Below are 12233 nucleotides of genomic sequence, written 5' to 3'. Positions count from 1 at the left end.
GTCCCCTTCTCCTCTAGCCCCCAATCCCTCCCAGCATCAGAGTCTTTTCCAATGAGTCAACTCTTTGCGTCAGGTGGCCAAAGGACTGGGGTTTCAGCTTTAGCATCATTCCTTCCAAAGAAATCCCAGGGCTGATCTCCTTCAGAATGGACCGGTTGGATCTCCTTGCAGTCCAAGGGACACTCAAGCGTCTTCTCCAACACCACAGTTCAAAAGCATCAATTCTTCGGCGCTCAGCCTTCTTCACAGTCCAACTCTCACATCCATACATGACCACAGGAAAAACCATAGCCTTGACTAGATGAACCTTTGTTGGCAAAGTAATGTCTCTGCTTTTGAATATGCTATCTAGGTTGGTCATAACTTTCCTTCCAAGGAGGAAGCATCTTTTAACTTCGTGGCTGCAGTCACCATCTGTAGTGATTTTGGAGCCCAGAAAAATAAAGTCTGACACTGTTTCCACTGTTTCCCCATCTATTTCCCATGAAGTGATGGGACCGGATGCCATGATCATACTTTTCTGAATGTTGAGGTTTAAGCCAACTTTTTCACTCTCCACTTTGACTTTCCTCAAGAGGCTTTTGAGTTCCTCTTCACTTTCTGCCATAAGGGTGGTGTCATCTGCATATCTGAGGTTATTGATATTTCTCCCGGCAATCTTGATACCAGCTTGTGTTTCTTCCAGTCCAGCTTTTCTCATGATGTACTCTGCATAGAAGTTAAATAAGCAGGGTGACAATATACAGCCTTGACGTACTCCTTTTCCTATTTGGAACCATGTCCATGGTTGTTCCATGTCCAGTTCTAACTGTTGCTTCCTGACCTGCATACAAATTTCTCAAGAGGCAGATCAGGTGGTCTGGTATTCCCATCTCTTTCAGAATTGTCCACAGTTGATTATGATCCACACAGTCAAAGGCTTTGGCATCGTCAATAAAGCAGAAATAGATGTTTTTCTGGAACTCTCTTGCTTTTTCCATGATCCAGCAGATGTTGGCAATTTGATCTCTGGTGCCTCTGCCTTTTCTAAAACCAGCTTGAACATCAGGAAGTTCACGGTTCACATATTGCTGAAGCCTGGCTTGGAGAATTTTGAGCATTACTTTACTAGCGTGTGAGATGAGTGCAATTGTGCGGTAGTTTGAGCATTCTTTGGCATTGCCTTTCTTTGGGATTGGAATGAAAACTGACCTTTTCCAGTCCTGTGGCCACTGCTTAGTTTTCCAAATTTGCTGGCATATTGAGTGCAGCACTTTCACAGCATCATCTTTCAGGCTTTGGTATCCTTGGTGATGGAGAAGGCAATGGCACCCCACTCCAGTACTCTTGCCTGGCAAATCCCATGGAAGGAGGAGCCTGGTAGGCTGCAGTCCATGGGGTCGCTAGGAGTCAGACACTACTGAGTGACTTCACTTTCACTTTTCCCTTTCATGCATTGGAGAAGGAAATGGCAACCCACTCCAGTGTTCTTGCCTGGAGAATCCCAGGGACAGGGGAGCCTGGTGGACTGCTGTCTATGGGGTCGCACAGAGTCGGACACGACTGAAGCGACTTAGCAGCAGCAGCAGCATCCTTGGTGATGGTAAACAAGCCTCAAGATGCCCCGTCTTTTTCTTTTTTTCACATTTTGCATATTGGTATTTAATGAAGACTGTCTAAGAATTAGAAGTTTAACTCCACCTGCAACAGCGCTGAGGCTCCTCCGTGACTTTCGTACTTCTGTCATCATTTCAAGACCACCCGGGTGCTGGGGCCACGTGGCCGCCAAACCTATTCCCTACTGTCCACGCCGGCCTCTCTGGCCCACAGGTGACAGTCTCCCCCTGTCCCACCTGGCGCCCCCAGGATGGGGAGAGGAAAGCGGGACGTGGGAAGTGTGGCCACCCACCCCCAACCCCCTACCCCACCCTCCCTGGGTAACAGAGGCTAGGGTGAGAGCCAGAGTGTAATTTGGGCACTGAACACCAATAAATTAATGTTTCTGTAATGTCATTATTTTCCCTGAAACCCCGACATGTATAACCAACCTGCTCTGTGTTCATCTGGCTTCTAATCCCCCTTCTTTAACCTGATGTGCTCAGTCGCTCTCCCCATGGCCTGGGCAGCTCGCCAGGGCTCCTCTACACATGTAATTTACCACTACTGCCACAGACCTCATTGGGTGAGAGAGGAGTCATCCTCTCACCACCCAGAAGTGAAATAAAATTATCCATAGTATCCCTGTTTAATGCATTATGGGAGCGCGTCTGTCCCCCCTTCTCTTGCTAGAAAAGTCAAATCTGAAATAAAAGACTTAGGATGCCTCCTTTGTGGTTCAGCTGGTAAAGAATCCGCCTGCAATGCGGGAAACCTGGGTCTATCTCTGGGTAGGGAAGATCCCCTGGAGAAGGGAAAGGCTACCCACTCCAGTATTCTGGCCTGGAGAATTCAATCCATGGGGTTGCAAAGAGTGACTTTCACTTTTTACTTCAGTCTCACTGTATATACATCTATGGTACAGTGATAAAGAATCCACCTGCCAGTGCAGGAGACACAAGAAACACAGGTTCGATCCCTGGGTTGGGAAGGTCCCCTGGAAAAGGAGATGGCAACCAGCTCCAGTATTCTTGCCTGGGAAATCCCATGGACCTAGGAGCCAGTCTCACTGTGAAAGGGATTTGCTTCATTGGTTATATGGTTATATCTTTCTTTCTGGCATCTTCAAATTCTATCTTTTCAATTAACCCTTTCTTCAGCATGCTGACATACATTGATCTATCACCTTAAACAGTCTGTTTATGCCACATTGCCCTCTTCAAAACTGCTATTTCTCTGGGCTACTTTGGAGTTATTAAACTTCTAATTTTTAATGGAAGTATAATTGATTTACAATATTTCAGGTTGCAGCAAAGTGATTCAGATATATATACATCTATGGCTCAGTGGTAGAGAATTCTCCTGCCAATGCAGGAGACACAAAAGACACGGGTTCAATCCCTGGGTCGGGAAGATCCCCTGGAGAAGGAAATGGCAACCCGCTCCAGGATTCTTGCCTGGGAAATCCTATGGACAGAGGAGCCCATAGGGTTGCAGAGTCAGACATGACTGAGGATGCATTCTTTTTCAGATTCTTTTCCATTAAAGAATATTGCTAGATATAGCAAAAAATATAGTTCTTTGTGCTATAGAGTAGGTCCTTGTTATTTATCTATTTTATATAGTGTGTTTGTTTTAATCCCAAGTTCCTAATTTACCCTGTCTCCCATGTGTGAATGTTATTTTTTTAAAGCAAAAAAATTTCTAAGCCCCTTTTTGTTAAAGAGAAGTTGTGTTCCTCCGTAGGTGTGACACCACCACCACCACCCCCCCCCCCCCCCCCCCCCCACTCCCCGGCCTCAACATCCAAATCCTCGTGGCGTGCCGCCTGCAGAAAGACTGGGAAAACAGAAAGCACCCGGAGCGCCAATCACCCCACCCCGCCTTCCCTGACAGCCGGACTTCTCGTTTTCCAGTCTCTTCCCAAACATCCCTCCCTAAAAAAAAAACCTCTGTAGGGAGAGTGGGTTTCCCAGAATGAGGGGGGTCGAATATTCTTTGAGCCCTAAGCTCCTGACCCTGCTTCATTTACATCTCACTTTGAATAGACTCATTATAAAAGGGACAAGGAGCTTACAGTCATTCCTAAATGGTAGTAAGAGCAGTAAAAGAAAACAAAAGCAGAACAGAACTCACACCTGACAACCTCTGAAGTTGTCCCCCTAAGGCATTACAGGAGGAGCCACCACCAGGACCTCGTGGCGCAACGGTAGCGCGTCTGACTCCAGATCAGAAGGTTGCGTGTTCAAATCACGTCGGGGTCAAGGTACCTTTTTCTCTTGCGCCAAGAGATAAATTCGGTAGTGAACCAAACAATTGTCTGTCCGCGGGCTCCCAGCAGGAGATTTTCTCCTATCTTTTCCTTAGTCCAGAGAGACTTCTTGTGAACCATTCAGCAGTAGACAGGCACTAACTGAAAGGTAAGAAAACCCAGGTGAGCCGAAATGTCAGTTGTTTGGTTCTTTTCCTTATCAGGACTAAGCTTCAGAGGGGACATCAGATGACCTCAGATGGGACAGCAAAACAGGGGGTGAGGAGACTTCGCTAATGAATTCACCCTGATGTGAACAGTTTTATTTGGTCCCCACACAGATATGGTATAGTCTCCCTGGGTTGATATTTGTGTCACTTTGATGAAGTCAGGTTCTCTGCCCTCTCACCCCACCCCAGCCACCACCACCCCACAAACTTCATGGTTTGAGCTTCCTCTGTCAAAAGCCCCGTGAACATTGTGGTTAAAGACAATACACTGTGAAGCTGATTAAAAAGTTACTATGTTGATGACGGAGTTTTTGAACTCTACTGGAGTGGGGAAAAAATTACTCTGGAATTTACCATGCTGTTACTTAGATTTCATTTAAATGCGTATCTCCCAGAGGGATGTGATTCAATCAAGTTCCAGATACATGACCTGAGCAAGGAAAAACCCAAGTTAAAGGAAATGGAGACTGTTGTAGACTTACCAGGATTTAGCTTTCACTTAATGAATTAATTAAGCCGGCCCCAATCCCTCTTCAGTTTGAAAGTCTTTCTGTTTCTGAGCTTAATAAATGAATAGATAGGTAAACAGTGGTTAGGGCTCTGTGCTCTCAGAGCTGAGGGACGGGAGCTGAGGGCCGGGTTCCATCCATGGTGAAAAAAAGTGTTAGTCGCTCAGTCGTGTCGGATTGTTTGTGACCCTCGTGGAGTCCGCCAGTTTCCTCTGTCCATGGAATTCTGCAAGAATATTGGAGTAGGATTCTCCAGGCAAGAATACTGGAGTGGGTAGCCATTCTCTTCTCCAGGGGATCTTCTCCAGTGATTGAACCTGGGTCTCCTGCATTGCAGGCAGATTCTTTACCATCTGAGCCTCCAGGAAAGCCCTCAATCAGTGATAGGGGAATTAAAGTGTCATAAGCCTTGCTGCTGGGCAGGAGGAAGAAAAAAAAAACCCTACCTACAAATTGTGGGTGGGGGTTTTCGCTTTTGAATGTATATTTATTTGGCTGCGTCGCAGACATTAGTTTTCGAACGAGGGATCGAACCTGTGTCCCCTGCATTGTAAGGCAAAACCCTTAGCCGCTGGCCCACCAGGAAAGTCTGCAGGCTGTGACTTTTAAAAGGTTAATAGTTAGTGAAATCTCAGGATTGAGGGTATAACAGTTACCCGGATGACAAGCTAATGTGTTTTATGTATTAGTCTGTTTTATATTTTATGTGCTAACTTCCTCACTTCTCCGTTGCAGAATTCAATATTTGTGATCCATTGCGTCCAGAGGGTTTGGGATGTATTAATAGTACAGGGAAGCAATCCATACGGTTTCAAAGAGTCGGAAACGACTGAGCAACTGGATAACGAACAAGCAAGGTGGAAAGGTGGAAAAAGTAGAGATAGACAGAGTTAGGGGAAAGGGGCTCGGATAACATGAACCTCGCCTGCTCAAAGAACCTGCGGTCCCTGGACTTTTGAGGATCCGCCCATCCTCAGAGCAGCGCTGCTGGTCCGGCCCCTTCTCCCGGACCGAGGTTCCCATAGCGCCTAAGCCAGAGGAATGTGTGTGTTTGTGCGGGTGAGGGTGGGTGGGTTCCCACTGACACAGTAGCTGCCTAAGGATCAGCAGGTGCCAGGGGGAAGTTCCACCATCCAGGGAAAGAATTGTTCTCCCTTCCTCACACTTTTAGCTGGAGCTAGTCCTACTGCGAGGGCACGAAAGCGGCTTGGGGACCAGACCTGTGTTCCCCCTCCTTAGGTCCATGTTCCTGCAGGACTGGCTCTCCGTGCTACCTGCCTGGGGCCGGTCATGCCTGACGTTTCCTCCATCCCTTCAGTACCTCCAGGTGCCTGAAACTTACTCACCTGCCCCACTGGCCATGCGCCGGCTTCTCTAAAGAGAAACGGGCGCTGCTGGGGGAGTCCGCTGTCTATGCTGGTTGCTTCGCTTCTGAAGGTTTTCTCCTCTTTAGAGTTACTCTAAAGAGCGGTTATGGTAATTTATTTCCCAAACATTTGCAAAATCATAACAGGATTACACTCACACCCACACACACCCACATAATGTTCCAGGATGTCCAAGCCCCCTTCTACGAGCTGTGGTCGAGAATAAAATAAATTGGGCTCTCAAGGAGGTCCCTGTCTCCTAATCAATCTGAAGAGATTTTGACATATGAGAAGCAAAACACAAAACAGAGACTGAAGAGATGATATGATCAGAATGGAGACCCTCTCCCTCCAAACCTTCATGTACTTGAGTCACAACTCTAAGAGTTTTTATTTTGCCCCAGTTTGTAAAGAATGCAATTACTAGTTGTTGTTTTTAAGAGTAAAATATGTTTTTTAAAAGAAATTTTGTCAAACACAGGACATTCTGATGAGAAAACTTAAAATGACCCAAATTCAAACATCTCAGAGAAAAATCAAGGCTCTTGTGTGGATGGACAACTTTGCTGGGATTTTTCTGTCTCTACATCCTTACACATCTTATAAAAGTCTTCCTGTAAAACAATGTCCCTGGTTATACCACTATAAATTTAATGTGTTTTAAAATAGCTCTACTGAGATATAATTCACTCTTTTAAAGCATATGGTCAGGACTTCCCTCGTGGTCCAGTGGCTAAAACTGTGCTTCTGCTGGAAGAGATTCAGGTTCAATCCCTGGTCTGGAAATTAAGATCTTACATGCCCAGTTCAGTTCAGTTCAGTAGCTCAGTAGTGTCCAACTCTTTGTGATCCCATGAACTACAGCACGCCAGGCCTCCCTGTCCATCACCATCTCCCAGAGCTCGCTCAAACTCATGTCCATTGAGTCAGTGATGCCATCCAACCATCTCATCCACTACCCTCCCCTTCTCCTCCCGCCTTCAATCTTTCCCAGCATCAGGGTCTTTTCAGATGAGTGGGTTCTTCCCATCAGGTGGCCAAAGTATTGGAGTTTCAGCTTCAGCATCAGTCCTTCCAATGAATATTCAGGACTGATTTCTTTTTAGAATTGACTGGTTGGATCTCCTTGCAGTCCAAGGGACTCTCAAGAGTCTTCTCCAACACCACAGTTCAAAAGCATCAATTCTTTGGTGCTCAGCTTTCTTTATAGTCCAATTCTCACATCCACACATGACTACTGGAAAAACCATAGCTTTGACTAGACAGACCTTTGTTGGCAAAGTAATGTCTCTGCTTTTTAGTATGCTGTCTAGGTTGGTCCTAGTTTTTCTTCCAAGGAAAAGGGCGGGGCAAAAAAGTACACAGAACTGCTTTGGGTATGTTCACAGACTTGTACAGCCTTCACCATAGTCAACTTTAGAACAGTTTTTTATATATATATATCACCAAAACAACCCTTTACCCATTAGCAGTCACCCTTCATTCCCTTGTGCCCCTGTCCCCTCCAGCCTTAGGCAATCACTATTTGAAAAATCACTATATGGAAAATCACTGTTTCCATAGATTTATCTATTCTGAATACTTGCTATAAATGAAATGAAACAAAATGTTACCTTCTGTGTCTGGTTTCTCTCACATGTTTTCATTTAATTAAGGAGTTTACATTTTACTCCAGGGCAGAAGGAGTTATTGAAAAGTTCTGAGAAGAGTGACAAAATAGATTTAATTTTTAAATCTTCATCTTGGCTGCTTTGAATAGCACGGATTGAGGAAAGGAAAGATTAGGGGTGGAGAGTGTTTAGGTGACTATGGTGATTTGGACTACAATGCCAACTGAGATGCAGTGGGTTTCTCTGGATTTCTGTGAAGAACTAGACCTAGAGCCTCCAGTGTTCCTGACACTGAGGGTAGAAGTATCTTTTGCCTTGTTTGATCTTAGACTCCAGGGAGTGGCCCTCCCCATACTGACGTTCCTCAGTTCAGTTCAGTCGCTCAGTTGTGTCCGCCTCTTTGCGACCCCATGAACCGCAGCACGCCAGGCCTCCCTGTCCAACACCAACTCCCGGAGCCTACCCAAACTCATGTCCATTGAGTCGGTGATGCCTTCCAACCATCTACTGACGTTCCCAGGGCCGCACAATTCTCCCTGTTTGCTGCTTTCTCACATCTTTTCCTTGCCAACTCATACTTTATTCATTTATCAGGAGAACGGCTTCTCACTCCGTCCAATGCTTTTTAAATCAGCCAGAATGCTTTCAACCAAATCAGCGTTTGCATTCGGTTTCCAGAACTGAGACTATCATAAGAAAGAAATACTAGCAAAAAGACTTTGTGTCATAGCGCCGCATCGCCCACCCCCAGCGAATAATCAAACGCTAAAATCGCTCGGAGCTTCTCAGTTTATTCATAAAAGAGATCAAGTGGAGAATGATCTCCACTTCGAGGCCGACTAGGAAGGCCCGCAGTTCTCTCCCCTCGCTCTGCAGACGCCCCAGAACAGACACCGCTGTCCCCGAGCCCTCTGGGAAGTGGAGTCCTTCCGCCGGGACCCCCGACCCGGCGCGGTCGCCTCCAAGTGCGCAGATGCGACTCCAGACAGAGCCTCGGGCTCGAGCCTTTTGTCTCCCCGCAGCTCGGTGGGTCCAGAAGGCGACGGTGTCCGCCGCCCCCGCCCCTCCCAGAGCGCTGCTCGGAGGGGATCCAGCCCGGGAGCCGGAGCCAAGTCCGCAACGAGTCCGTAGGTAAGAGAAAGCCGGGTCAGAGGCGCGAGTCTCCGCGACCCGTCCGTCAAGCGCGCCGCTCTAACGCCACCTGCTGCGGCGCCGGCCAGGCTCTCAGGTTCCGGCCTCAGCGGGAGAAGGGCTGGGCCTTGCCTGCCTCCCGGCCCCACCCCTCGGGCGCTCCGCCGGTATTTCCGGCTGGGTAGCGAGCCGGCTACCCTTGTTCTGAGCTAAGGGGCGCCCCGGAAGCGAGGTTGCCGCTAGGTACTCTGGGAAATGGAGTCCGGGAGCCTGAAGGGGGCATGGCCGACGGGGGATTTGGGGAAGGGAAGAGTGAGGGTTGGAGGGCTCAGCTTCCGAGGTTCGGAGAGCTAGAGCGCCTCCCGCTGGTGTTGGCTTTAGGTCCTGTCACTCCACTGAAACACTGCAGGTTCTGAACTTTGGGGACAGATAGAAAAGAATGGAGTCCATGTCTTACTCATTTCTCTTCTGTGCTTGAGCTATGAGAGTTTGGTGGTTTAGCCATTAAATCGTGTCCGACTCTTGTGACCCCCATGGATCATGGGGGCTCTGTCACCAGGCGGCTCTGTCCTTTGCATTTCCAGGCAAGAATACCGGAGTAGGTTGCCATTTCCTTCTCCCAGTGATCGAACCCGAGTATCGTGCATTGCAAGCCAACTCTTTTAACAACTGAGCCACCGGGAGTGGGGGTTAGGGGAGGGAGGGTGTCTGGATTAAAGTTTTCGGGGCTGCCTATATTTGGGGTCCAGAGTAAGGGGTTCGACTCTGAACGTGCAAAGGAATCCCGGCCTGTTTTATTTTCAGGGTCTTAAAGAGCGAGTGAAGAATCACATGTATAAGGATTCCACCTATCAACTACCTTGTGTTTTATGAGTAGGAAGGATTGAGTAACTGTGGGAGCTCTACTTTTAGTTACTGCGACGTTAATCAGAGGCCAGCTTATAACCATTTCTGTGCTTCAGGGTCTTAGGAGAATTTGTGCATCATACAGAACCGGTGTGTGACTAAGGCTCACAGTCACTACCCTGGCTCTCTCCTGTTTTTGCCTTGGTGTGGAACGTAGGTGACTGACCTGGGGACTCCAGAGAAGGGTCTTCCAACTGTGAAGTTTAATCTAGGCTAAATTATGAAGGTTCTAAGTAAAACAGAGTTACTACTGAGGCCCTAGGACTTAAATGTGTAGGAATAAGCCTCCTAGGAGTAGAGGTAGAGGGAGATGCCCCAGGGAGTGTAATCAATTTCACAGTGGGGCAAGGCTAACCCCAGAATCTCTCCCTGAAGCTTCAGAGTAGAGTTGAATGATTTATACAAAGAAGTGGATTATATATTGCTGAAAAGTCCATGTTTATCTCATCTGAAACAGTGAATTAGGAGGAAGTCCTAGCAATAACAAGAGGACAAGGAAAAGCTGATCATGGATTATCTGACCATTGAAGTTGAGGAAAATGGTAAGAATTACGCAAATAAACATGGAGTTAAAAGTGGGGACAAGTGGAGGAAATACCCTGGATAAGAATGAAAAGGTTAGGTGCCCCTGCATGATGGGAAAGGGAAACAGACACATGTCAGGAGAAGACCCCAAAGTAGAGAAACTCAGTAAGCCATCATGTTGGGAAATCACTAAGAAGGCTCCTTGGAAGGAAAGTTATGACCAACCTAGATAGCATATTCAAAAGCAGAGACATTACTTTGCCAACAAAGGTCCGTTTAGTCAAGGCTATGGTTTTTCCAGTGGTCATGTATGGATGTGAAAGTTGGACTGTGAAGAAAGCTGAACACCGAAAAATTGATGCTTTTGAACTGTGGTGTTGGAGAAGACTCTTGAGAGTCCCTTGGACTGCAAGGAGATCCAACCAGTCTATTCTAAAGGAGATCAGTCCTGGGTGTTCTTTGGAAGGAATGATGCTAAAGCTGAAACTCCATTACTTTGGCCACCTCATGTGAAGAGTTGACTCATTGGAAAAGACTCTGATGCTGGGAGGGATTGGGGGCAAGAGGAGAAGGGGACGACAGAGGATGAGATGGCTGGATGGCATCACCGACTTGATGGATGTGAGTCTGAGTGAACTCCGGGAGTTGGTGATGGACAGGGAGGCCTGGCGTGCTGCGATTCATGGGGTCGCAAAGAGTAGGACACGACTGAGTGACTGAACTGAACTGAACTGAATTGAAGAAGGCTCCTTGTCATACATTCCCCTCTCTCATCTTCCTCTTTCAGTGCTTCTATGCTCATACACATTCCCTCTGATGCTGTAGAAGGGAGAATATTCCACAGTGCTTGTTTTTGTGGTAAAGAACAGGTCATGCTTTTCCACTCCCATAGGAGTGTACCAAAATATTGACATACTATATGTGCATTTAGCTTTTTGGTCAAAGTGCTTTCATGTTATTATCTTCGTCTATCTGTATCTGATCCTTTTGAGTTAAGTAGAGTAGGTCTTGTGTATATAATTCCTCTGGCTTGTGCTAGCTTTTGTCCTTGCGAATTTGTAAGTGGGAAGATAGAGTTTATCCCCTTCATGGCTTTACTTCTGCTCTTTCCAGCTATGACTACAGAAGATGTTTCTTTGTCCCAAGAACAGAGCACAGAAGAAATGGAACCTATTGGAGAGCTTCTTCCTGTTGAGTTCCAGGCAAGTTTGAGTTTCATTTCCCTCCTGTGAAATCTCAGTTTGGTGTTCAGAGTGTGTCCTCATTTCTTCCTTTCATCTCACTTCGGAGGTTCATGGAAATCTCATCTGGAGAACTGAACCAAAGTAATTTTTCCTTGAAGACTTGAAGCTCTGGGGGGAGCTCAGGCTGGAGCTTTAAATTTGGGAGGAATCTGTGTGAATGGTATTTCAAACTATGAAGCTGTAATCACTAGCAAATAAATGTAGGTAGAAAAGAGATGAGATCTTATTACTGTAGCTTCCAACACTTTGAGGTCGGGGAGATAAGAGGAAACAGCAAAGGAGACTGAGAAGATGTGGCCAGTGAGGCAGGGAGGGGAGGCCAAAAGTGGCATTCTGGTAGCTTTACAGACTCACAGATGTAAAATTAGTGGTTACCAGTGGCAGGGGTGGGGGGCGGGATACATGGTTGGGGAGTGGGAGGTATGAACTATTGGGTGTAAAACAGGCTCAAGAATGGATCATACAGTGTGGTCCAGTGGATGAGACTCTGCCTTGTAATGCAGAGGATGTGAGTTCAATCCCTAGTCCAAGAATTAAGATCTTTTGTGCCTCACATAAGACCCTCAGCTAAGACCCAACACAGCCTAATAAATATTTGCAAAAAGAGAATGTGTTGTACAACATGGGGAGTATAGCCAATATTTTCTAATATTGGCTGCTGCTGCTGCTAAGTCGCTTCAGTCGTGTCCGACTCTGTGCGACCCCACAGACGGCAGCTTATCAGCCCCCCACCCGTCCCTGGGATTCTCCAGGCAAGAACACTGGAGTGGGTTGCCATTTCCTTCTCCAATGCATGAAAGGGAAAAGTGAAAGTGAAAAGTGAAAGTGAAGTCGCTCAGTCGTGTCCGACTCTTAGCAACCCCATGGACTGCAGCCTACCAGGCT

The 12233-nt window shown here is 46.9% G+C and overlaps 1 non-coding gene across 1 annotated transcript; it reads left to right on the top strand.

The window, feature by feature from the left end:
- The first annotated feature begins 3767 nt into the window (after positions 1 to 3767).
- Positions 3768 to 3839, top strand: TRNAW-CCA (transfer RNA tryptophan (anticodon CCA)). Its single transcript has one exon. It is a non-coding gene; the product is annotated as a tRNA-Trp (tRNA).
- The last annotated feature ends 8394 nt before the right edge of the window (positions 3840 to 12233 follow it).

Source organism: Bos javanicus, chromosome 25, assembly GCF_032452875.1.
Source record: "Bos javanicus breed banteng chromosome 25, ARS-OSU_banteng_1.0, whole genome shotgun sequence".
In the NCBI taxonomy this organism is placed as follows: domain Eukaryota; kingdom Metazoa; phylum Chordata; class Mammalia; order Artiodactyla; family Bovidae; genus Bos; species Bos javanicus.
This window is presented reverse-complemented; position numbering and strand designations above follow the sequence as displayed.